General features: G+C 47.1%; 1 protein-coding gene across 7 annotated transcripts in view; it reads right to left on the bottom strand.

The window, feature by feature from the left end:
• COBL (cordon-bleu WH2 repeat protein) overlaps positions 1 to 26060 on the bottom strand; it is a 263831-nt gene that overhangs the window by 111653 nt on the left and 126118 nt on the right. The window lies entirely within an intron of this gene.

The raw sequence follows: 26060 nt of genomic DNA, 5'->3' as shown, positions 1-26060 counted from the left end.
TCTTTTCCCCCCAGGGTCTGTTTAATCGAATCCTTGTAAGTGTTAGTGCAGAAAGAGGGTTTCGAGAACCAACACTCCAATTTCAAATTAAAAACAAAACAGTGGGGCGCCTGAGTGGCTCAGTCAGTTGAGCATCTGACTCTCAACCTTGGCTCAGGTCTTGATCTCGGGGTCATGAGTTCAAGCTCCACGTCGGGCTCCATGCTGGGCATGGAGCCTATTTAAAAAAAAAGAGAGAGAGAGAGAAGAGAAGAGAAGAGAAACGAAAAAAAAAAAAAAAAAAAAAAAAACAAGACAAAACAAAATGGAAGCCACACTCTGCCCTGGCGGCTCCTCTCCCCTGTCCTGACCAGCATTCCTCCCCAGCACCCGGTGCCTGGGGCATATTCCACACGGAGGCCCATGCAGCACGGAAGTCAGCCCACGTATGGCAGAGACATGCTCTCCAGGTTAGACTCCTGCCTTTGCCACTTACAAGCTGCATGAACGTGGACACACTTCGTGATTCTCCTCTGCCTCAACTTACCTCCTGTAAAACTGGGTGAATCCCTGTACCTGCCTCCCACAGGGATCACGAGGACTAAATGGCTTACTCCACGCGAAAGAACTTGGTTCTTGGCACAAAGTAAATATCCAGTGTGTGCTCGCTATTGTGGTTATTGTATATTTATTTATCATCTCCCCCATTACTGTGTGGGACCCACAGGGACAGCAATTACTGCCTGTTCCCCCAGCTCCTAACCACTCTCGGCGCCTGGAAGGCCCCGGAGCCAACATTAGCAGGAATGAATGACTGTGTGGAGAGAGCCTCTGGACAGCTCTGCTCTCATGTCTGACAAAAGGAGCTTGTGGGGAAGCTTTCGTATGAACGATGGGTTCTCTATTTAAAATATGGGGCGCCTGGGTGGCTCAGCCGGTGGAGCATGTGACACTTGATCTCAAGGTCGTGAGTTCGAGCCTGATGCTGGGCACAGAGCTTACTTAAAAAAGAAAAATTAAAAAAAAATACGTAAAGGAAACCCATCACATTCAGCAACAGCCCAGTATTCCCCGTGCTCAGACTCTAATCCCTTTCTGTTCTGCCAATTATACCATCATTCGGTTCCCCGAGAACATTTCTGAGACTCAGATTTTCTTGTCCATAAATATTAAAGGCAAAGCAAACACCAGTCTCTGGAGGTTGCTTTGAGGGCCAGTTCCTGCTTCCTTGTGAGACACCGCGCGCCAGAGGAATCCAGCGCCTTGTTCATCAAACACAAGTGTTCCCGTAGGAAACAGGTGGCAATCTATAGGAAACAGCCCAACAGCCAGAAAATCTGCTGATGCCTCTTTAGCTTCCATGGCAAAGTGTAAAGAAAAATTATAAATATTTCTCCCAGTCCTTACGTTCTGCAGACATCGGACTCGTTACCGAGCAAATAAGCCAATGCAGAATGAACTCTGAAATATCGTCCCCCGCCTCCATCTACCTCCATAGCAACCGTGCAGACCCAAGGAGACAGGACTTACATCTACTTAACAATGCAGGTTGCACATGAGGAAATGACGTTGATGAAGCCAAGCAGAGGAGGGCTTGAACTCTAGAGCTGTGGTGGAGTTTCAGGGGACGGCTGGCTGGTTCAGACACCCTCAGCGCAAGGGAAATGCCAGCATACGTTCTGAAGGTTTGTTAAAGCTTGTGAAATACGATGGAGAACCAGACACCATGCCTGCGTGGTTATCTCTGGAGCAGGCATGGCCCCCTTTGGCATCCTGCAAACACGACGATGCATTTCACAACCCTGCTGCTAATTGCTCTGTTCACTCCACCCTGTCTAGACTCAAAACTTCAATTCCTCTTGTCCTCAGTCCTCACCACAACTATGTGTGCCTGACTGATCACTCAACACTGCTATGAATTCACCTCTGTCCTCTCAATGCCCTGAGCATTTTGGGGAGGCTCTGTGCAGAATACTCCCTTAAAAGTACTTTACAGGTCATCCATTGTGTATTGATTTCAGGCTTTAATCCCATAATCCTATTGCCATCAATAGTGCTCTGACATGTTGGTGAGGCATGGAACACCGTTCTTCTGATGGAGCAACCCCCATGCACACACAGGCAGGGATCTTACAGTAGGAATGTTCTCATCTTTAAAATAGGGATGGGTATTAAGGAGGGCACATATTGCATGGAGCACGGGGTGTTATACGCAAACAATGAATCATGGAACACTACATCAAAAACTGTATGGTGACTAACATAACATAATAAAAAATTATTATTAAAAAAAACAAAAAAAATAATATAAAATAGGGAAATTCCATTGACTTCAAATTGTTGTCAACACCTAGCATATTTCTGTCACATCAGAGGTGGTTTCCTTCTTCTCTGGTAAGTATTTTTGGGCAGAATGGCCTCATGAGGACCAAGTAAGATGGTCTTAGAGAAAGCCAGAAGCCCAGAGCACAGCCCATCCCAGGCCCCTGTAAGCTGTGGTGTCTGTTACCCCGGACAGCGGGCTTCTCACGATCCCTTTTCTATGTCCCTGGAACACCACTGAATTTTGACACAACAGGTTTATTTAGTCCCAACCTGCTCTATCTGGGTCACACAAATCTCTCCCAACACCCCCTGTTCCCATTCACAGGCAGGCCAATCTCAGGGTCCACTAGACCGGGGTCCAACAACACCACTCAAGAATTCTGCTATTCAGTAGTGTTTCCCAACCTTCAACCCATGGGCAACCAAAATATTCCAAACATTTTGGCTGCCCAGAGGATATCTGTGGGGTTCAATTTTTTTTTCCTTTTTACCTTTTGACTCCCTTCACTCATTTCTCTACCCTCCCCACCCTCTACCTCTGACAACCACCTTTTTAATTTTTATTTATTTTTTTTAGATTCCATGTATAAGAGAGATCATGCAGTATTTGTCTTTCTCTGTCTGATTTATTTCACTTAGCGTAATGCCCTCAAGGTCCATCCATTGTGTCACAAGTGGCAATATTTCATTCTTTTTCATGGCTAAATAATATTCTACTATGCAAATTATATATATATATATATATACAGTTTCTTTATACACGTGTCTGTAGGTTGTTAGGTGTTTCTATACCTTCACTATTGTAAATCATGCTGCAGTGAACATAGGGATAGGTATATCTTTTCTCATTAGTGTTTTCATTTTCTTTGGATAAATACCCAGAAGTGGAATTGCTGGATCACCTGGTAGTTCTGGTTTTAACTTTTGCAAGAACTGTTTTCCATCCTGTTTTCCACAATGGTTGCACCAATTTACATTCCCACCAACAGTGCATGAGGGTTGCCTTTTTTCCACCCTGAAACTTATCATTTCTTCTCTTTTTGATAATATCCATTTAACAGGTATGAGGTGGTAGCTCATTGGGGTTTGGGTTTGCAGTTCCCTGATCATGTGCTGTTCATGTACCTGTTGGCCATCTATATGTCTTCTTTGAAAAACTGTCTATGCAGATCTGCCCACTACTTAATTGGATTATTTGGTTTTGTGCTACTGAGTTGTAGGAGTTCTTTATACATTTTGGATATTAACCCCTTATCAGATAGATGATTTGCAAAAATCTTCTCCCATTCAGTAGATTGCCTTTCATTTGGTTGAGGATTCCTCTGTTGTGCAGAAGCTTTCCAGTAGGATGTAGTCCCACTTGTGTATTTTCGCTTTTAGTGTCAGATTCAAAAAATCATCAGCAAGACCAATGTCAAGGAACTTACTGCTTATGTTTTCTTCTAGGAATTGTATGAATCCAGGGCTTACGTTCAAGTCTTTAATCCATTTTGAGTTAATTTTTGTGTAATGGTGTAAGATAGTGGTCCAATTTTCCCAGCACCACTTATTGAAGAGACCATCCTTTTCCCATTGTACATCCTTGGCTCCTCTGTCATACACAAATTGCCCATACATAAATGGGTTTATTTCTGGCTCCCTATTCTGTGTCATGGATCTATGCATCTGTTTTTCTGCCAATATTATACTAATTACTATGGCTTTGTAACACAGTTTGAAATCAAAGACCATGATGCCTTCAGCTTTGTTCTTCTTTCTCAAGATTGCTCTGGCTATTCAGGGTCTTTTCTGATTCTCTACAAATTTTATGATTATTTGCTCTACTTCTTTGAAAAATGTGATTGGAAACTTGATAGAGATTGCATTGGATCTGTAGATTGCTTTGTATGGACATTTTAACAATAGTGATTCTTGCTGTCCATGAGCATGGACTATCTTTCCCTTTACTTGTGTCTTCTTCAATTTCTTTTATTAATGTCTTATAATTTTCAACATATAGGTCTTTCACTTCCTTGGTTAAATGTATTGCTATTTTATTCTTTTTGAGGCAAGAGATTGTCTTCCTAATTTCTCTTTCTGATAGTTTTTTATTAGTTTATAAAAATGCCACTGATTTCTATATATTGCTTTCATATGCTGTAACCTTACTGAATTTATTTATTAGTCCTTACAGTTTTTTGATGGATCTTTAGGGTTTTCTCTATATAATATCACATCATCTGCAAATAATGACAGTTTTACTTCTTCCTTTCCAATTTGGATGCTTTTTCTTTCTCTTTTTTTGCCAAACTGCAATGGCTGGAACTTCCATACTGTGTTGACTAAAAGTGGTGAGGGGGACATCCTTGTCTTGTTCCTGATCTTAGAAGAAAGACTTTCCAGCTTTTCACCATTGAGCATGATGAGCACAGATGCAAAAATCCTCAACAAAACATTAGCAAACTGAATTGAACAATACCTTAACAGGATCACACAGCACAATCAAGTGGGATTTATTCCAGGGATGTTGGCAAATCAGTCAATGTGATACTAGCAGATCAAAACGATGAAGGGTAGAAGTCTTATGACCATCTCAGTAGATCCCGAAAAGGCATCTGATAAAAGTCAATTTCCTTTTATGATAAAAACTCTCAACAAAGTGGGTACAAAGGCAACATAACTCAACATAATAAAAGCCCTACATGACAAGCCCACAGATTTGTGTGCGTTAACTCTTACCTTCCTTCTTTCTCCATGTCTGGAATTTGTACATAGAATATAGAAAACAATCCACAGAATAATTTGGGAGGGAAACACTATTAAGTCAGATGTTCTTTAAAATGTTGACTCATCAATATTAAATAAAATGGAAAACAGGGATAATCTATACAGCTCAGAGTCTACAGCCTGGCCTATTTCTCATTCTAATTTGGGGGCTTTTCTCCTGCTACAAAGTAGCAAAGTTCCATAAGGGACAGACCATGGCTTTCCTGCAAGAGGGATTTGGTTTCCTGTTCTGGTACAAATGGGTCAATAACTTTTTTTTTTTAATATCAAGTCCTTCTTTGTAGGGGAATGAGTAATGCCCTTCCTTAATTATTGGCACTGAAATCCATATTTTGGCTTTTACAATCTTATTTTTCAGGGAGATTTTCTCCTGTGAGTTCAGCCCAATAAATCACTAAGGAAAAAGCCCTGGATAACAGAGAGAAAAAGGAACAAAGCAAACACACCCTTCATATCCACACTTAATGGGACTTCATCCTGTGGGGTGTCAGCTCCACCAGACCGGCTGCTGTCAGCTGGAGGGGAGTCAGATCAGAGACAAGGCGAAACTCCGTGCATTCACAACACCACTGATAACTCATTTACTATACTCCGTGTAAAATGATCGTTTGACCCTTTCTCACACATATGGGAGGAGAAGAATAAAAAGAGAAGGAAACTCATAATTTCAGGACCTGAGTGTCCACTCAAAACGAGACTGACGCTGTGACAACTGGTTTTGCCATCGATCTCTAATTGTAAAGTAAGAATAATATCATTGTTTCTGCTGGCAATGTCCTCCTCATCTCAGCATGTTCTCCTTGTATTTGATTGTCATTGGGACCCTGGGGTGCCACACTGCTGGGTGGGACAGCAGAATCTGCACACATTCCTATCAGCCGCCAGAGCTTCTCCCGGGAAGATGCACAGACACCCCCACTGCCACGGGCTCACCAGGGAGCTCCAGTCCCAGAGCAGCCCTGAGCTTCCAGGGGGCTGGCGGATGCCGTTGACGTGGCCTCCAGAATGAGCTCTGCCCCTAACCCATCAGGATGTTAATGCGGCACCAGCCCAGCACCATCCAGCAGAGGGCATCTCAGCCCTAGAGCTCCCTGTAATCCTGATGAAGGCTCTGGGAGTGCTGGGCTTCCCTACAATCACTGTGGGGTCTACAGCACTTACTCATTCACTTATGATTGATCAGAGGTCAGTACTATGCAAGAAGCTGAGTATGTCCAAGGTAAGCACTGTTCTTTTCAAGTAAGCCCAGACTGTCATGGTTTGTTTTCCTTTGCTTATGGTCTTCTGTGCATCTGCACAAAGCATATTTACAAACAGAGCATGGCACATGCCTAAGGAGGGACTCGTCCATCCATGTGGACAGGACATGGTGAACTCTGGCCACGATGTGCTTCTAGGCAAGAGAGACAAATGGGTCAACCTGTCACTGACATCCTTGTTTAAGATAAATTGGTTGGGGCACCTAGGTGGCTCAGTCAGTTAAGCATCTGACTTCGGCTCAGGTCATGATCCCCGGGTCCTGGGATCGAGCCCCGTGTGGGGCTCCCTGCTCAGTGGGGAGTCGGCTTGTCCCTCTGTCTCTGCTCCTCACCCCTGCTGCTCGTGCTCTCTCTCTCAAATAAATTTTTTTTTAAAGATTTTATTTATTTATTCGACAGAGATAGAGACAGCCAGCGAGAGAGGGAACACAAGCAGGAGGAGTGGGAGAGGAAGAAGCAGGCTCATAGCGGAAGAGCCTGATGTGGGGCTCGATCCCAGAACGCCGGGATCACGCCCTGAGCCGAAGGCAGATGCTTAACCGCTGTGCCACCCAGGCGCCCCCTCAAATAAAATCTTTTAAAAAAAAGATAAATTGGTTCAAAAAAGTAAGGATGAATGGTCATTTTTGTTCCATTTCTCAAAACTGTCCATTCTGGCAAATACAACTGTATCTTGCGAGAACAATGATGTAATCACATCTATCGAAAGTCAGAATAGATCTTTTGATGTGGCTAGTGAGGAATTCAGATACGGTTGTTGTTTAAAGATTAAGCATTTTGGTTAGGGTGGGTGTAGTTCAATAGCCATTGGTAATCCTATCAGCCTCATGCTCTTCTAAGTTAGATCAGACACTTTCAGGATGGCGTATTTTGATGGTGAGGAGAGCTGAAGCCCAAGGAGACAACAGAACCACTTAGGACAGCCCAGGTGCCTGGTGATGGAATTAAATCAGTTCCAGGAGCACAGCTGCACCCTCCTCTCCTTACATCATGCTGCCCCCTTTTGAAAGGCTTTAATATCACTTTTCTCTGTTTCTAATGCTGTGTCCAAGAACAAAGTGGGAGAGAAGATGTAGTCAGATCTACTATCCCCATCATCTTTCCTTCCAGTCCTGGGTTTGGCAGAATCCAGGGCAGGACCACGTGCTACAAACCAGATGGGGCAGACAGCCACCGCTGCCCTGCCTACACTCAGGGGACCAGTGTGGCAGAGCAGCCCAGACATGTTCTGGCGAGGGAGGAGAAAATATTCTCATTCCCAATGCAGCACAGTCCTGGGAAATGGGTGGGACAAAATTCTCTTCCCAGGAGGGTGTTCTCTGCCTGCTTTCTCTTATCTTCGGGGCATGGCCATCCTGACAGACGTGCCCTTAGCTGAACCCCTCAGCCAAAGGAAAGGGCATGCTGGCTTCTGGCACCTGGGTCTCTTGAGTCGGTTCGGAGTAAATGCACATCAGGAAGGATAAAGCATGCCAACGTCATGTGAACTGATCCCCGTGACGGGCAGGGGGTCGGAACTTAAGAATCCAGTTTCTGTTACGTGAGATGATGGGAAATGACCATTCTGTTGGCCACGTTCCTCCGTGCGAATGCCTGAGGGATGGCATTTCTTTAGAGGAGAAGCTGCAGAAGCTGTTTGGTTGGGATCGATATTTCTGCCAGCAAAATACCGGGTCACATAAGCTCTCCGATGGTGATAAGCATCAGAGCAATTCTGGGGCATTTCTCTACGGGCAGGACTCTTCTTAAAAAGGAGCGAACCAAGAGCACCCGACTGGTAGTATCTGATTTTCTCCTAACGACACTCAGTGAAGACATTCCGAGTGAGCTCTGATCCTCTGAGTCTTTTGTGGCAGGACCGGCTCAAGAGCGGGACCTGTTCGCAGACAGGGGAATGCACGGAGCTTGTCGATTACTTACAATAGGTGACTTTAACAATGACAGTTTCAGAGAGCCAGAACTTTCTGAAAAGCTTGTGAACGAAAAGGAAACAAGTCCCTGTGTAGATCAAGATAATAATACATGCTGCCCACGGTCAGGAAGGCCGTGGTCCTGGTGGACAGCGTGCTGCGGCCCAGGGGGCTTGGGCATGAGCTCCGAGCCCAGCGGGCTCCGCATGAGGGAGCAGACACAATCCAGGTACAGAGGCTTGGTGGGATGTGGAGGAGGAAAGTCAAAAAGTCAGCCATATGTACAGTGTAGCTGGATGCCATGGCCAGGGGACCGGCTGCATGTGGGGCTCACGGGGAGGACTCCAGCAGAGAACTGTGGGCAATAGACATAAACCCACATGATGTGTATTTCTGAGATGCCTGCTGATGTGAGATTTCATTTTTTTTAATAATAATTTTTATTATGTTATGTTAGTCACCGTACAGTATATCCTTAGTATTTGATGTAATGTTCCATGATTCATTGTTTGTGTATAACACCCAGTGCTCCATGCAATACGTGCCCTCCTTAATACCCATCACCAGCCTATCCCAGTCCCTCCCCCCCTCTGAAGCCCTCAGTTTGTTTCCCAGAGTCCACAGTCTCTCATGGTTCATTCTCCCTTCTGTTTACCCCCCCTTCCTTCTTCCCTTCCTTCTCCTACTTATCTTCATATTTCTTATGTTCCATAAATGAGTGATTAAGAAGATGTGGTCCATATATACAATGGAATATTACTCAGCCATCAGAAAGAATGATTACACAACATTTGCAGCAACATGGATGGCACTGGAGGAGATAATGCTAAGTGACATAAGTCAAGCAGAGAAAGACAATTATCATATGGTTTCACTCATTTATGACGTGAGATTTCAGTTAAGGAAACTCAAGTATCACTTTTGGGGGAAATGTTCTAATTCCCATAAATAATAAAACCCTAGTGACAAAGAAAGCAAAATCTTTCCCTTTCCAATGTGCATGCGAGTCTCTAATCATCTTTAGGGTGGCAGGTTCTGAATGCTGGCTTGGAAGTTCAGTTTGCTACGGCTCATCAGCAGTAAGATCTCCTGCATGGCACTCTTACAACAAATGCATTCCCCCAATGAGGCCTCTCCTATGGAGCGGCTCGTGAGCGCATGATTCTTACCATGGGCTGCACAAGGAAAGGGAATGGGAACTCTGGCTGTACAGCCGTGGTGAGCTAACCCAAGGGCAGACTGAAAAGATGCCACCCCGTGACACAGAAACAAAAGTGAGGGGAGAACAGATCTCTTTGCACGACACCTGCCTGTTTCTAATGCGTGTATCGCATCAGGGATATACATCCGTATATATGCACATGTGTACCTGTAACTCCAAGTACCTGACTCAGGACGTGGGGGATTTCTCTTCTGGTGAATGAACCTTCAAGCGAAGTGGGGCGATGTTTTTAAGAGGCAAGAAGCACAGCTGTGGTTCCACCGTGGCTTTCTGGGTTGAGCTGACCAGCCCTCCAAAGCACTGTTCAAAACACTCATTCCTCATCTGCACATTCATCGTCACTGCTGTCTTCATGGGTCACGTTGTAGAAAAGAGCCGCCACAAAATTCAATGTCCAAGGGGCGCCCAGGTGGCTCAGGTGGTTAAGCATCTGACTATTGATTTCAGCTCAGGGTCTGAGATCGAGCCCCGAGTGGGGCTCTGTGTTGGGTGTGTGGCCTGCTTAACGTTCTCTCTCTCCCTCTCTCTCTGCCCCTCCCCCCTTTGTGTACATGCACTCTCTCTCTGAAAAAAAAAAATTCAATATCCAAAATAGGATTACCATTAGGGGCACCTGGGGGGCTCAGTTGGTGAAGCACCTGCCTTGGTTCAGGTCATGATCCCAGGGTCCTGGGATCGAGCCCCACATCGGGCTCCCTGCTCAGCGGGGAGTCTGCTTCTCCTTCTCCCTCTGCAGCTCCCCCTACTTGTGTGCTCTCTCAAATAAATTAATAATTAAAAAAAAGCGAAATAGGTTTATCATCCAAGTGGTCTAGGGAAAACGCCACACTGCAAAGAACAGGGGACAACCGCATTTTGAGGACTGTCGTGCACAGAGAAGTGCAGTCTCACTCCCTGGAAGGGAATCGGAGTGGACACCTGTCTAGGGCAGAGGGAAAAAGGAGGCCATCTCAACTCCAGGGTCACCAATGACAACAAACACGGGGAGGAGTTCATTTTCCACATATTGACCCAGTAGATCCTCGTAACAACTTTCAGAGGTAGGTCATCATAGGATTCCCATTTCGCAGGTCAAAACCTGGGGCACCGAGTCAGTGGCTTGCCCAGGGTCGCACCCCAGCACATGCCAGGGCCAGACAGGCTGCTGGTACTGGGACACAGGTTCTCAAACGTGGCTGCACCCCAGAACCCCCACCCCAGGAGCTTTGAGAGATGGGGAAGCCCAGGTCGCACGCCAGACGAACGTCAACAGAGACTCTGGGATGGGACCAGGCATCTGTTGTTTTTCTTTTTTAAAAGATTGTGCCAGAATACACCCAACTTAGAATTTCCCATTTTAATCATTTCCAAGTGTACCATTCAGCGGCATTACGTCTGCTCAAACATGGTCCGGCCATGACCACAATGCATGTAGTTCTGGAACTCTCCATCACCCCAAAAGGAAACACTGCACCCATCCTGGAGCCACCTCCCATTCCCTTCTCCCCCCGGCCCTGACGAGCCACGGACATGCTTTCTGATGTAGGGACCGGTTACTGATTACTTCACATAAATGAAATCAGACAATAGATGGTTTCCGTGTCTGACTTCTTTCACTTAGCAGGATTTCAAGTTTCATCCATGCTATGGTACGTGTCGGAACTGCAGTCTCACTATGGCTGAATAATATTCCTTTGTCTGGACAGTCCACACTCTGTTTACCCATTCATCTGTTGATGGACACTTAGATTGTTTTCACCCTTTGGCTTCGGTGAATAGAGCTGCTGTGAACATCTGCGTACAAATGTTGCTTGAAAGCCTGTTTTCAGTCCTCGTGGGCATCTAGGAGTGGGACTCTGGCTGACATGGTAATATTCGATATTGAACTGCCTGGGGAACCACCAAACTGTTTCCCATGGCCGGTCTGCCACTTTGCTTTTCCACCAGCAAGGACGAGGTTTCCAATTTTTCCAAATCCCTGCCAATACTTGCTATTTTCCTCTTTAAAAAAAAATTATTTATTTAAGAAAGTGTGGGTACCCGCAAGAGCGGGGTGGGGAGGGGCAGAGGGAGAGGGAGAATCTCAAACAGACTCCCCGCTGAGTGTGGGGCCCAACACCGGACTTGATCTCATGACCCTGAGATCATGACCTGAGCCCAAATCAAGAGCTGGACACTTAACCGACTGAGCCACCCAGATGCCCGATCCTCTTCTTTTTTTTTATTTAGTTATAGCCATCTTAATGGGTGTGAAGGGGTGTCTCACTGTGGCTTGGATTTGCGTTTCTCCAGTTACCACAATGTTGAGCATTCTTTCATGTGCTTTCTGGCCATCGGGCAGCTGCTTTTGACCATTAAGGTTTAAGAGCCACGGATCAAGAATCAAGGTTAAGAACCACTGCTCCCATCTTCGCCCCCAACCATCACACCACCCTGCCCATCTTACAGGTGTCAATTCATCTCTCTCAGCATAGAGCCTCAGAGCATCAGCTGCCAGCATTTTGGGGGCCCCGACCTCCGCGGTGGCTGGTGTTCGCATGCATGACGACCCTCCACAGCAATGTCTGTCCGAGAGCTGCAACCCCGCCCTGGGGACATTCCCTTGGGAAAGCGTATCATGAAGCCAATGACGATGTTTTTTCAGGGCACACCTTCAACGGCTTTCACGCACTTGAAGTAAATCATTCATAAACTTTGGTATTTTACTATTCACAAATTACCAGTGACCCCACCCCGACCCCTTTCTCACAGGTTCTGATGCCCCAAAGGACAGCCAGTTGATCCAGTGCATGTTGTCATGGTGACAGGGAGGGGACCTCAGGGCACACACATCCTCAGGTCACCCTTAAAGTTTTCTCGCAAAGTCCTTAACAGGTTTCCCGGGGCTCTCCTTTGTCAGCCTATGTGCCTGACCTTTCGGGCTAAGATTCTGTAGTTCTTCTGACATGCACCCTGTATTCTTCCTTGAACACATCAACTTTGGTTGCAGATAAACAGAAAGGCAGGAGGAAGGTGGCTTCCGGGGACCTACAAGTCCCAGAGCATGACGATGGCCAGCCCAGGGGCCCAAGGAAGCCGGGAAGTCAGAAGACAGGCCCAGAAAGGAGGTGCAGGTGTTCCCATCTGAAGGCAGATAACACAGAGCGGGCATCACAGGAGACCGTGGTATCCCACTCAGCCTTCCCTCTTCAACCGGAACCAGCCAGGAGGAAAACCGAACCATCATGACAGTTACGACAACGAACACATCAGGAAACTGGAGAGAGACAGATCTGTCGATAGGACTGTGATCCTGGGAGGGGGTGATGATGCTCTCATCGTTCTGCAGGGGATCTGGGGAGCTGGTGGGTCCCAGCTCTGGGTTACAGGTGGATGGGCACGGCTTCAGGGGATGGACTCCCCATCCTAACTGGGGTCACAGGTGGCAGGGCGAGGTGCCAGAGCGGACAGAGCGCCAGTTTTTTCTTCCCGCCCTGGTCTTTCTCTCAGATCTCAGGCTGCACTCTCGGGCCTGTGAGCATGTCTCTCCTTGCTGGATTCTAAGGTCACCTCCACTAGCCCTGCGCAGAAGTATGGCTGCTCTTCGGTCCCTCCCTCTTGCCAGTCAGGGTCCCTTCCTGACCGGCCCCCTGGAGCCCCATTTCCCTTCATCTTCTCCCTCAGGAGTAGTTGCTTCTTAAGGGTGGCCCAGAGGTTCTTCCTAGCATGTGAGGTCTCCTTTTGGCCTCTCTCCGTTCTGGGCAACATCAGTGCCCTCTGGCTTCCCAGAGCTCATTCCCAAATCTCCCCAGTTCCCTCCCTGGGAAGCCAGCCAACCTTCCCTCCCTGGGGCCCTTAGGGCTTCTGGCCTGCACCTGACTGAGATCTGCTCCCCCAGCAGCCCTTCTAAAACAGGCGAGTGAGAGGCCATTGAGGGAATGAGCCTTCCAGAATCTCAGCCCAGGGGTGCATGTGTGGATGACTCAGGCACACCCCAGTCCTGGATCCTGCGGAGAATCACAGCCCCAGTGAGCCTCTGCTTGATAATGTCCCCCTAGTCATTCAGGGTGTGCGTGTGTGTGTAAATACGCGTATGTGCATACACTTGTACAGTAACTCGTTCTGCCACAAAAATCTCCCAGCATTCCCATTTTATCCCAGAAACTTCAGCCCCTCTTTCCGGATCACCGTGCCATGCCTCTAAGAGAAACTTCACCTTCCCGCGCTGGGGTTGGCTGTCAGGCCCTGCACAGGGTCTCCTGGCCTGGACAGAAGGTCCACCTGCTGGTTTATGGAACAGGTACCCCACTAGTTCCCTGCACCCCTCTCCCTCTAGCTGAGCCTGAGCCTCTCATCGTCCACAAACGGCTCTTCCCACTGGCTTGGCTGCCACGTGGCTGGTTTTTCCTCCATTCTCTGTGAGTCAGTGTGAAACACCGGTGTCTGTCGCCTCTCTTACAATTTCCTAAAGGCCACAAGTACCTGAGTTCTGAGGCCCATGGTGGTGGATCATTTCTCCCCAGAACGCCACTAACCCAGTGTTTGCCCTAGAACCGTTTGCACCTGACGGTCATGGGCAGGTGCGTCCAGGCTCCTGGTTTCTCCCCCAGTCACACTTCCTTCCAGAGTCACATGTGTGTGCGTGAGTGTGTGTGTGTGTGTATGTGTGTGTCTCACACCGGAGCCAGCACCTTCGCTGCTCTGGCCATAGCTTTCTCATGTGTTACGAGCAATGTTTAAGCTGGCTGCTCCATTTGCTGAAATGAGCATGGAGAGAGAGTCTTCTCATTTTTCGGGTGTTTGGGGGATTTGCTATTTCACAGATTTGAGTTATTGCCAAATGCTTTTCACGTATTTTTCCAGAATGTCTGGGATATGGACACAAACGTCGTCACTTACTTCAGACCATTCTCGCTTTTTTTTTCTCTTCCATTAAAAACTCTGGCCGTTGACATTCTCTAGGGAGGGACGTCCATGCATTTGTGCGCATACAAGCGCACACACACACACCACACACATACATACACACACACACATCATACACAAACTCGTGCAAACACACACACCACACATATACACACGCACACCCATCACACACACACACATCACACACACATGCGTGCGCACACACACATCACACATATATACACACGCACACACATCACACACATACATACACACATACACATCACACACACATCACACATATATACACACACACATCACACATATATACACACGCACACACACACACGCACACACACGTCACACACATACATACACACATCACACACAAACTCATGCAAACACACACCACACACATACATACACACTCATCACACACACACGCACACACTCGTCACACACACATGCACACATGCGTGCGCACACACACACAGAACAGATCACGTATCCCTTCCACAGACCCTCAGACACGGGAGGCAGAGAAGGGGACGCCAACTGTGTTGAGACGCAGAGAATGGTCACGCCCTGGCTCCATGGTCACCAAAGGGCCTGCGCACCGCGGTGGTAGCTCAGCAGAGTAACCCGACCTCGGTCACCCACCAACAGGAAAGGCACATGGCATGGGCGTGTCCCACACTAAGATCAGCATCAACTGTGGACCCCAGAAACCGTCTCGCTGCAGCGCTCCAGGAAGGACCCCAACCCACAGAGCTGCCACAGATCATTAAAATTACATTTAATGGTCCTATTACTCTTCTATTTTGATCGTCCTAGGCCTAAATGTTACGATTTTCGGGAGAACTTGCAGGGAGCGGGTGATTCTCAGTCCTCCAGGAGAAAGTGGAAACTCTATGCTGGCCCTGGGACGCCCCTGGTGACGTGCCCAGGGGACCTCGCCACCTGCTTGCACGTGGCCTGTCCGTGGCCCACCCGTGGCCAGTCCTTCCTGCAGGCGTCCAGGTACTTTAATGATCTGTGTTTTAAAAGAGCTACTTCTGGCTCACCTGTCCGATGATCTCAGGACAAACCACACCCTTATTTAAAGGTCATGGTTTTCAATGCACAGACTGTACAAGTAGGTCATAAAGACATAAGTAGTATTAAAGGAAATGCTGAAATATAATCGTGCCCAGGACCAGAAAAATATCCTGGGAAGTGCTGCGGAAGCACAAGATAAACCAGGGTGGACCCACGTGTTCAGAGATCCCTGGCAGCTGTGGATTTAAGGTGAGGAATCGAAGAGGAAGCCATGTTAGCGCAAGGGGCAGAGGGCCAGTGACGTCGCATTACTAGTCCTTGGATCTGCGGCTTGCTGAACACCACCGGCTGCCACCCTCACACTCTCAACACACTTAGTGCCCCTTCAGTGCCTTTGAGGCCACGCTCCACGCTTGCCCCTCCCCGGCCTCGGGAGTGCCCTGTGTGCGCCACTCTGACACCCACGTTTGCGGGTTAAGGAAACCATCTTGGCCCGGCACCTCTGTTGGCTCATTTGCGAGACCAAAAGCAGGAGCAAAGAATGGCAGCAAACCACTAACTAGCACCATCTATGGCTCCCAGGTAGTCCTTCCTTCAGGGGCCTCTGTCCGGTGGGCTCTGCTGTCCCCCAGGCCCCTCCCTGCTCCGTTGCTCAGGACGAGTGCATGGAGGCCGAACATGAGCCCCAAACCAAAGTGGTTTGCGATACAAATTAATCGCAGTACAGCTCCACTTGGACAAACCTTCCCTCACTCTTGCCGCGTGATCTGCCTCTGAGCTGGTGGGGGTAGGCACAGGGGCCGGTGGGCGTCTTCTAGACCTTTCTGTGTCTCAGGCCCGAGGTGGGAGACCTCTGGCTGCTCCAGCCCAGACATTCTTGGGGTTAGATCCTCCCTCCCTGGAGGGGCCTCAAGGAACTTCATGAGGAGACGACCGGTGACCCCAACCCACGCCGCAGACCCTCCTCCACGGTTACGGCTACGGCTACGAAGACTTGCCTGTTTCCCGAGGGCTGAGGACCACCTGCTGCAGCCTGCTGGGGGTCATCTCTGTTCTGCGCTCTGATCATTAAACTCAAACATGGCTTGAGTTTCCCTTGGTGGGTCCTGACCCCCACGGGAGACTGTATGGTTCCCACGGCACACATCACGTCTCAGGAAAGAAGCCCACGGCGCAAAGGATGCCTTTTACCCTCTTACTCGTCAAACATTAGTTGGCTGGGCCTTCAAACGCACCATTCTTGCTTCTTAGTAACATATCACCGTTCATTTGGCTTTGTTGCTACCAGTCATCATGGTGGTAGTTAGACAGTCGCAAGATAGGGAGCAGATGATTTTCTTGTTTTTCTAAGTTTATTTTCTTATCTTTGGTAGCTTTGTTAATTATTTTATCTCTTTTTAAATTTTACTTTATTTTTATTTTTTCATCACGACAAGTGCTCTCTTCATCCCCCTCACCTACGTGCCCGTCCCCCACCTACCTCCCCTCTGGTGACCCTCCGTGTGTTCTCTAGAGTCTGTTTCTTCGTTTGTCTCTCTCTTTTCTCTTTCCCTTTGCTCATTTATTTCTTAAATTCCACGTGAGTGAGATCATATAGCACCTGTGTTTCTCTGATTTATCTTGCTTAGCATTATACTCTCTCGCTCCATTTTCACGTTGTTACAAATGGTAATTTTCAAATAACTAGAATAAAAATAAGGACTCATCCATATGTGTACAGTAAAACAAATGAAATCTCCCCAAATTTACTTGTATAGTGAGATTTCATTACTGAATAGATTTTTATTTGGTTAATTATTATTAATATTAATATTTCACTTTACTTATTGAGATTTTGAAATCTAATTGAAAATCAACTTAATTAATATTAATATTTTATTACTGGAATATTCAGTCATTCCATTGCCGAAATATTATTAATGAAAACTGACACGTTTAATATGTGTCGTTAATTTAAAGTTGCTGGAGTCGTCTGGAATTTGCTCTATGTCCCGTTGTGACGATTTACACAGAGGAGGGCCTGTGTCCTCAGGAGCGAAAAGGCGAACGTTCACTTTGGCCGAACTCCGCTCAACCACACAGGATTCACAGCCCACCAAGACAGAGCAGTCAAGGAAATTCAAGTGCAAAGGAAAATCAAACTTTTCCTTTCTGTAAATCATTGCACTTTCAAGGGAATAAGCTTCACCACCATCTGGTTTAGGAGTTGCCTGTATTTTTTGCTCTAAAGCTAGAAAACTATCCAGACAAGGCAGAAATCCACTCTGCTAAAAGAAAATAAATACCATAGACAAATCACTTAGGAAATATCACTAACTATGTATTCTTAGAGTTCAACCTATATCCTCTGACTAAATATGCACGTGTGTATATATACATGCATATATCATACATAAAATTTTCTTTCAAGCCCACAATAGCAAGTCTATTCTTTTCTTACCTTTTTATTTTTTTTGTTTTTTCTCTTTTTTTATCTCCTTGGAATGTCCAAGCTGGTGAAATTATCTCAGTTTCTGAAGCCCAGTGCCAAAATTTCTGAAATGCCCCTTCCTTTTTTTTGTTTTTAAGGATTTTATTTATTTACTTGACAGAGAGGGAGAGAGATCACAAGCAGGGGAAGTGGCAGAGGGAGAAGCAGACTCCCCGCTGAGCAGGGAGCCCAATGTGGGACTCAACCCCAGGACCCTGAGATCATGACCTGAGCTGAAGGCAGAGGCTTAACCAACTGAGCCACGCAGGCGTCCCATGAAATGCCCTTTCCTGAAGGCTGATCTTAATATCTCCTCCAAGAGGGGATGCCGGCCCTCAGCGCTCACCGGCAGGAAACGTGGTACGTAAGTATTAGGCTTCTCGGGAGGCTGTCGTTCAAGAGGTACACTGACCATGTAATTACAGACCGGGAGCATATGGGGCAGCAAACACTCTTAGCCATGAAATTACAGGTACCATTCCGATCAGGGGACGAAAACAAAGCTCTGGCCCTTCTCACCCCAGACGGAAGGTCAGATACTGAGAAGCAGTGAAGTCACACGTGCGGTCTGTTTCTGGAAGCACGTGTTTCCAATCAAGAGTCAAAAACTGCCCTAGACACACACGCACACACACGCACACACACACACACACACACACACACACACACACACACGTGTGCACGCACACGGTGCACGATCATCGAGAGCACCTGGCCGTCCCCGAGGAGGTCTGCCTCCTCCACGTCCTCCTGGTGGATGATGGACCAGTTTGGAGGGTGGGTCCCCACAGAGCCTGCCCCTCTCTGTGCAGACCTTCCTCATGCTGCAGCTGCCCCTCTGCTCTGTGACTCCACCTCTCGCCAGCGCTTGGGGCCTTGGTTCTCAGCAGCAGAGGTGTCCCCTGGGAGCTTATTAGAAAAGCCAAAATGCAGGGGCGCCTGGGTGGCGCAGTCGTTAAGCGTCTGCCTTCACCTCAGGGCGTGATCCTGGCATTCCGGGATCGAGCCCCATGTCAGGCTTCTCCGCTGGGAGCCTGCTTCTTCCTCTCCCACTCTCCCTGCTTGTGTTCCTCTCTCGCTGGCTGTCTCTATCTCTGTCAAATAAATAAATAAAATCTTAAAAAAAAAAAAAAAAAAAAGAAAAAGAAAAGCCAAAATGCAGCTCCCATCCCTGGTCCCCTGGACCAGAATTCCTGAAAGACCCGCGACGCCCTTGCACTTGGAGTGTGAGCAGCGCCAGGCAAGGGATTCCCCTTGTGTGTCTTTCCTGAATGCAGGGCTTGGCCTGGCTCCTCCGTGTACCCCTGTGGTCCCCTGTGTGTCCCAGGGCAGAGCCTCCATGAAAGTCTGCCCAGTGAGGGGCTGGGCTCTTCTCCTCCCTTGTGCTTTCTCTCCCTCCTCCCTTCCTTCTGTCCTTCCTTATCTTTTTTTTCTCAACATTAACTATTCTAATTCTGTCACTCAAGATGTGACTTCAGAAAACAACTCATTACTACAAGGCTAAATGATATAAAAACACCCTGCATTGTGTAAGGAGGAATACCCATCCTACCTTTAGTAAAACACAAAACCTTCAAAGGGGCTGTGACCCTCAGGGCAGAAGGAGGGAATGGAACGTCAGAGTTACGGAAGCAGCTTCATCTGTGTTTGTTGTACTTCTCAGCAATTCACAAAATGGTAGGAAGCAAATCTGGCTCCCTCGGAACATTTGTTAACTGTGGGCGGATGACACATGACTGTTTATTTTATTCTGCGACTCTCTATAAATTGGGACTCTGCTGAAAAATTTCCCAAAGGAGAGACACTCACATGTGCTTTGTGTTGAAGGAGCAGAACCCAGCCTAGGGAGAGGAGGGGAGGGGAGGGGAGGGGTGGGAATGGAGAAGCCGCAGCCCTGCTCACTTGCAAGTCCTGGCCACCAGGGACAACTCCCCAGGAAGAAAAGGGAGGAATGCTGGTAGACAGGAAAGTTAAGATGGAAAAACCAAGAGAGTGGCACAACCTGGGAAGGGGAGCAGGGGCCGCGGCGAAGGGAGAAATCCAGCTCAAGCTACACAAGGAGAGGAGAAGGGAGACCAGGGCTTGGGAAGCCTCCAGGCTCTAGTGTGGGAGAACCTTCCTGCGGGCATCCGAGGAGCCCAGCCTGGAGCAGGTGCGTGAGGGCAGAGAACTCTCCAGGGCACAGACCTCGAGAGGCAAATCCCTTTCAGTGTCAGGAAGGAGGAGATCTGGCAGATAGCAGTCCCACCTGACACAGCAAGTACCTGGACAAGCTGGAAAAGAAAGGCGTGGAGCTCAGAGGCCAAGGGATGCCCAGGAAGAAAGCTCATTTTAACAAAAAGTGGCGTTTCCTTCTCTGTTACCAGGGACTTCAGGAAGCTGTCAAGGGCAGCACGGCGGACTTGGGACGCAGGTCACCACATCCTGAGTAGATGTGGGAGGTGGAAGTGTGGCTAGAAGCCCAGGGAGGAGACTGCAGGTGCAGTGACAGGCCGAACCGGGAGAATAGGCAGGACAAGGGTTCAAAGGTAACTCAAATGCACAGACCCGCGTGGGAGGCCACAGTGCGGGCTTACAGCTTCGGCGCTTCCTCAAAAGGCTGGATGGACACCCAGGAAAGCATGTCCAGGACCCCAGAGGATGTTCCCTGATGGGAAGAAGAGGGGAGAGTGGGAGGGGAACACACAGAGGACTCTATTCCACAGGTGAGGAGAGGCCACTCTGGGCAGCACGGTGCCTTGTCAGGACCCACCTTCTGGAAGCCTCGCTCTGCCTGCTCAGTTCACCAGCAGGATCCTACGGGGCGAGGCCACAGAGGAGGCGGCGTGCAGCTACCAGGAGCCCTGCACCACCATGTGGTGGCCCCCGGATTGGAGAGTCCCATGTACTGGAAGGTGGCAGACAGGGTTTGAGGATGGCCCACTGATGGTGTGGGATAACAGAGAGAAAGAAAGTGGACGCCCAGATTTTGGTCTAAGTCCCGTGAGGACAGAGCTGCCATCTGCTGAGATGGGACGGACACCGAGGGGCTGGGAGCTCACTTTTCTCCACTGACCTGGTTTCACAAGCAACTTAAATGTCACTCACGGAGCCAACACACCTGCTGGCCACTGAGACTCTGGTCTTACACCTGCCCGTCAAAGAGCAGGGAGAAGGTCACAAAAGACATGCAGACAGTAGAGAAAAAAAGATACTCATGTCTTATGGGAACACAAGGAAAATCAATATTTTGAAAGGGACATTTTCTACCTCTCATCCCTTCAAACATTACATTTTCAGCCAAGAGGTTAAAAATCTGTTTCTTCTTTTCACTCTGAGAACCAAGTATTGGCATTAGGCACCGTCAATCCACTTCAGTTATACATTATTCTCATTCTAAGAATCACATGCTCAGGGCGCTTGGGTGGGTCAGTCGGCTGAGTATCTGACTCTTGGTTTCTGTTCAGATCATGATCTCAGGGTCGTGAGATTGAGTCCTGCATTGGCTTCCATGCTCAGTGTGGTGTCTACTTAAGATTCTCTCTCTCCCTCTCCCTCAGCCCTCCCCTTCCCCACGCGAGTGCAAATGCTCTCTGTCTCTCTCTAAAATAAATAAGTAAAATCTTAAAAAGAAAGGCAGGCTCCAGAAAACACACGCAGTGGCAGAAAACTGGGCTGGGCTGAAGGCATTCTATGTGATTCCCCCATTCCACTTGTAAAACTTGCCATATGCCATCTGTCTCTTAATTTTGAATACCAAACGCTTTAGAAAGGTACAAAGCCATCAGAATAGCTCTTCAAAACTGCTTTATAACCAAAATGAGTTCTACATCACAAACATGTGGCTCAGCCCTCCGATACAAATGCTCTTAATTTGTGGACGGTCCAAAAACAGGGACTCTGAGCTTGTCTGAGGCCCGGCTCTGCTTGTGGAAACACTGACCCCTGGTGGCAGAAGTGAGTCAACACACACTCCCGGGAGCATCTGCAGGCTCTTCATGGGCTGGGGCACGCTGGGTGCAAGGACAGCATCTCAGATAAGCATGAGACTCAGGGCTGCTCAAAGTGTGGAATTTTCTTCACAACTTATGTTTGAGTAACTTTTCCTAAAAGTGCTGTTTTACTGGTGGGCGTCCCTATAAACTTCTGGGCTCCTCAGTGCAGGCCTCTGACACCGCAGGTGTCCCCATCAGGACCAGGCTACTCTGTGGGGGACACTCCCACCTGGTTCCCAAACACTGATTAGGGCTTTGGCTATGGAAATCGCTTCCACCCAGGGGAAGCAAGCACTTTGCTGATAGAGGATTCCCATAACTGCCTTAACAGGGCAAAGGGTCAAAGGGCCCCAGAGAATTTTAAGGACTTTTGTTTGTTTGTTTTTGTTTTGGTTTTGGTTTTGGTTTTTTAATTGAGACAGTGATTTTTGAAAACCAGTCACCAAAAGACTCTTTAACTTTATGGTAGCGAATAGTGCCATGGTATCTGACATAGCTCACACTGATAAATTTTAGACTGGGCAAATTGATAGAATCTGGCATTTTTTTCTTAACAAAGGGGCCCACAGACGTTCAGTTACTACGGTTCATTTGCCGACTTGCCCAACGGCCCACAGTTAGTAACAGGACCAGGATGAGAACTTGGGTCACTTTCCTCTTCCATCAGAGCATTTTCCACTTTATGGGACTGATGTGGTATTTCTAGGTGTGTGGTGTTTTTGTGCACAGAATTACAAATTAACTCAGGACCTCGTTCCATCAATGTGCACGATTTATCACTGCTGTTCACGTGATTTAGGGACAGGGCAGAGGACGGGGACAGAGGCCTGAGAGCCATGTCCCCTCACCAATAATCATATCCAGCGGTGACCCACCATGCCCCCTCCCTGCATCTCAGGTCGAAAGGTGAGAGACGAGGGAAGTATGTGCTATGCATGGATACGGAAGGGAGAGCTTCCCAGAAAAATGCAAAATTCAAGGAAAACAGCCCGGCATTATTTGGGAGGTGATTATATTTACTGATTCAAGGACCCGTTGATTAAGAAAATGAAGATGATTCTTGTAATAGAGTAGACGTTGGTTTACATGGAATTAACTACCTTTTCAGGGAAGATCTGATTACTTTGTCCATCCCCACTAGGATATTTACTTTCAGGGGTGCCTGGTGGCTCAGTCGGTTGAGGGGCCGGTTCTTGATATTAGCTCAGGTCATGATCTGAGGGTTCTGGGATCAAACCCTGCATTGGGCTCTGCACTCAGCGGGAGTCTGCTTGAGATTCTTTCTCCCTCTGCCCCCCCTCCTGCTCACACACACTCTCTATCAAAGAAATAAAACTTTTTTTTTAAAGATTTTATTTATTTATTTGACAGAGATAGACACAGCCAGCGAGAGAGGGAACACAAGCAGGGGGAGTGGGAGAGGAAGAAGCAGGCTCATAGCGGAGGAGCCTGATGTGGGGCTCGATCCCATAACGCCGGGATCACGCCCTGAGCCGAAGGCAGACGCTTAACCGCTGTGCCACCCAGGCACCCAAAGAGATAAAACTTTTTAAAAAAATATTTTCTTTTAATGCAAATCCATTCTCTTCAGACTCTTAGGATGAACCACTCATATTTTCTCAAGGAAAAATAAGCAATAGTTTCTGCAAACTTTCTAAGAAAGCTCTGAACGAGCTTACTCACATTTCAGAATGCTTCCCAGAGTGCCAGGTGAGCTCTGTGATTGCTGATCCTGCAGGGGGGGCGTGTTGCACCCAGTACACAGATGGGGAAAGTGGAGACCGAGAGGTCCCCTTTGCTGTGTGGGATTGGAGGTCTTGCTCTCACACCCTACGGGAAGGGCACTCAGCTACAAGTCACTGGCTTGGGGGGAAATTTATAAAAACAAGAGCAGAGTGCTCATAAGGAAAGTTTCATCACTAATACACCATGCTTGATAGCCATGTGCATAATATCAACTTAAGACATAATGGACACAAAGAAATATGAGTATGAAGGGTGCCTGGGTGGCTCAGTCAGTTAAGCTTCTGCCTTCAGCAGGGGTTGTGATCTCGGGGTCCTGGGATCGAGCCCCGCGTGGGGCTCAGCGCTCAGCGGGGAGTCTGCGTCTCCCTCTGCCTCACCCTCTACCCCCCAATCATGTGAGCTCTCTCTCTCTCAAATAAATAAATATAATCTTTTTAAAAAAAGAAATATGAACATGAACATAAAATACTTTAGCAAGCATAAGCAGGTGTCCAGATTTGGTCAACCACTTGGCCTCTGGAAGTTGGCAGCTTCTGCGTCTGCGTAAGGAGGATGAAACGAGATAACAGGACCAAGCAGGGGCCCGTCACAGGCTGGCACGTGGTGGTCACCATTACCATCTGCCACCATTATCTTATTAAGTGCTGTCCTGCCCTATGGCTTCAATCCCAGTAGACTCTTTGGAGGCCAATAATGAATCTACCACATTGCAGCTTCATTTATTAACTTTGGTTTTCAGGAAAAGTCACCCTTCATTTTAAAAAAAATGAAAAAAAATCCCAGAAAACTCTCCATATTATGCCATTCAGCTTTGCATTGCACAGACAGACCACAGAATGAGTGACAAGCGAAGTTCTTTGGAGGTTTAATTTCTATTTCTCATTACGAGTGAGTTTGAGCACTTTTTCATTTATTTATGCACCACTTAGATTTCTTCTGTCAACTTTCTATTCATATCTATCTTGGTCAGGACGTCATCTTTCTTTTTTGTTGTTGTTGTTTTTATTTTATTTTATTTTGTTTTGTTTGGTTTTATTTTATTTAAGATTTTATTTATTTATTTGAGAGAGAGAGAGCACGAGAGCGGGGTGAGGGGTAGAGAGAGAAGCAGACATCCCACTGAGCAGGGAGCCCAATGTGGGGCTTAATCCCGGGACTCTGGGATCATGACCTGAGCTGAAGGCAGACACTTCGCAGACTGTGCCACCCAGGCGCCCCCTACTTTTTTTGTTTTTAATTGAAGTAGAGTAGACACACAATGTTGTATTAGTGTCAGGCATACAACACAGTGAATCGACAAGTCCGTACCTTATTCAATGCTCACCATGACAAGTGTAGTGTCACATTATACAATGTTATTACAATAGTATTGACTGCATTCCCTATGCTGAACTTCTCCTCCCTGTGACAGGAAGCTGGTACATCTTAATCTGCCTTCACCTCCTTTGCCCATCCCCCCACCCTCTGCCCCTCTGACAATCACCAGTTTGCTCCCTGTATTTGAGTCTGTTTCTGTTTGTCTCTTGTTTGCTTTGTTTTTCAGATTTCACAGAGAATTGAATGGAGAGAAAAGATGTGCTACGTACACACAATGGAATATTACTCGGTCATCAAAAAAGAATGACCTCCTGCTATTTGCAATGATGTGGATGGAGCTAGAGGGAATCGCACTAAGTGAGGTAAGTCAGACAGAAAAAGACAAACGCCCTGTGGCCTCATGCACGTAAGGTCACCGTTGCTTTTCTATTTCCACTCCCCCAACATTTGTCATCTGAATTTTTACTTTGCTTATAATATTCTCTCTCCCTCTCTCTTTTGTCACTCAAAAAATTTTTTTCCCTTGAAGTCAAATTCACCAGCATTTTTGGAAAGTACTTCCTCCTCTCAATTTACAGATGAATTCACTCCTGTTTTCTGCTAGTACTTACATGGTTTCAATTTTTACATTTACATTTCTGTTTGTTTTTTATCCTAACATTTACAATGAAAATGTACATGATTTTATCCTTCTCTGTTGGGTTCTTCAGTGATTTCAAATCTCTGTATAAATGTTTATTTCCCTCCATTGATTTGATGTGTTGGCTACATTGTATATCAATTTCTGTCTTCAGTTGGCTCTGGGGTTTCTATTTGGTTTCACTGAGCTCTTTGTGGTCAGTATAACACAGTCTGAATTACAGAGGCTTTAGAGGCTATTTTAAAACTACTTAGGCTTATCCATTGCCCTTGTCTTTCAGAGTTTCCCTGGCTAGTTATTGCTTGCTTGCTTTTCCAAGTAAACTTTGTAACTAATTTATTCAGCTCTACAACAAAACCCAATGAACAGAATAATGCTGAATCTTCACACCTAAGGACATGGCATGTCTTCCACATGTACAATTCTACTTCTGTGTGTCTTTGTGGTATTTTACAATTTTCCCTATAAATGCTTTGGATATTTCCTATGAAGTTTTTGCTTAGGCTCTATCTATTTATCTATGTCATGAATAAATTTCCTTATGTTGCATT

This window comes from Ursus arctos, unplaced genomic scaffold (genome assembly GCF_023065955.2).
Source record: "Ursus arctos isolate Adak ecotype North America unplaced genomic scaffold, UrsArc2.0 scaffold_3, whole genome shotgun sequence".
NCBI classification, from domain to species: domain Eukaryota; kingdom Metazoa; phylum Chordata; class Mammalia; order Carnivora; family Ursidae; genus Ursus; species Ursus arctos.
This window is presented reverse-complemented; position numbering and strand designations above follow the sequence as displayed.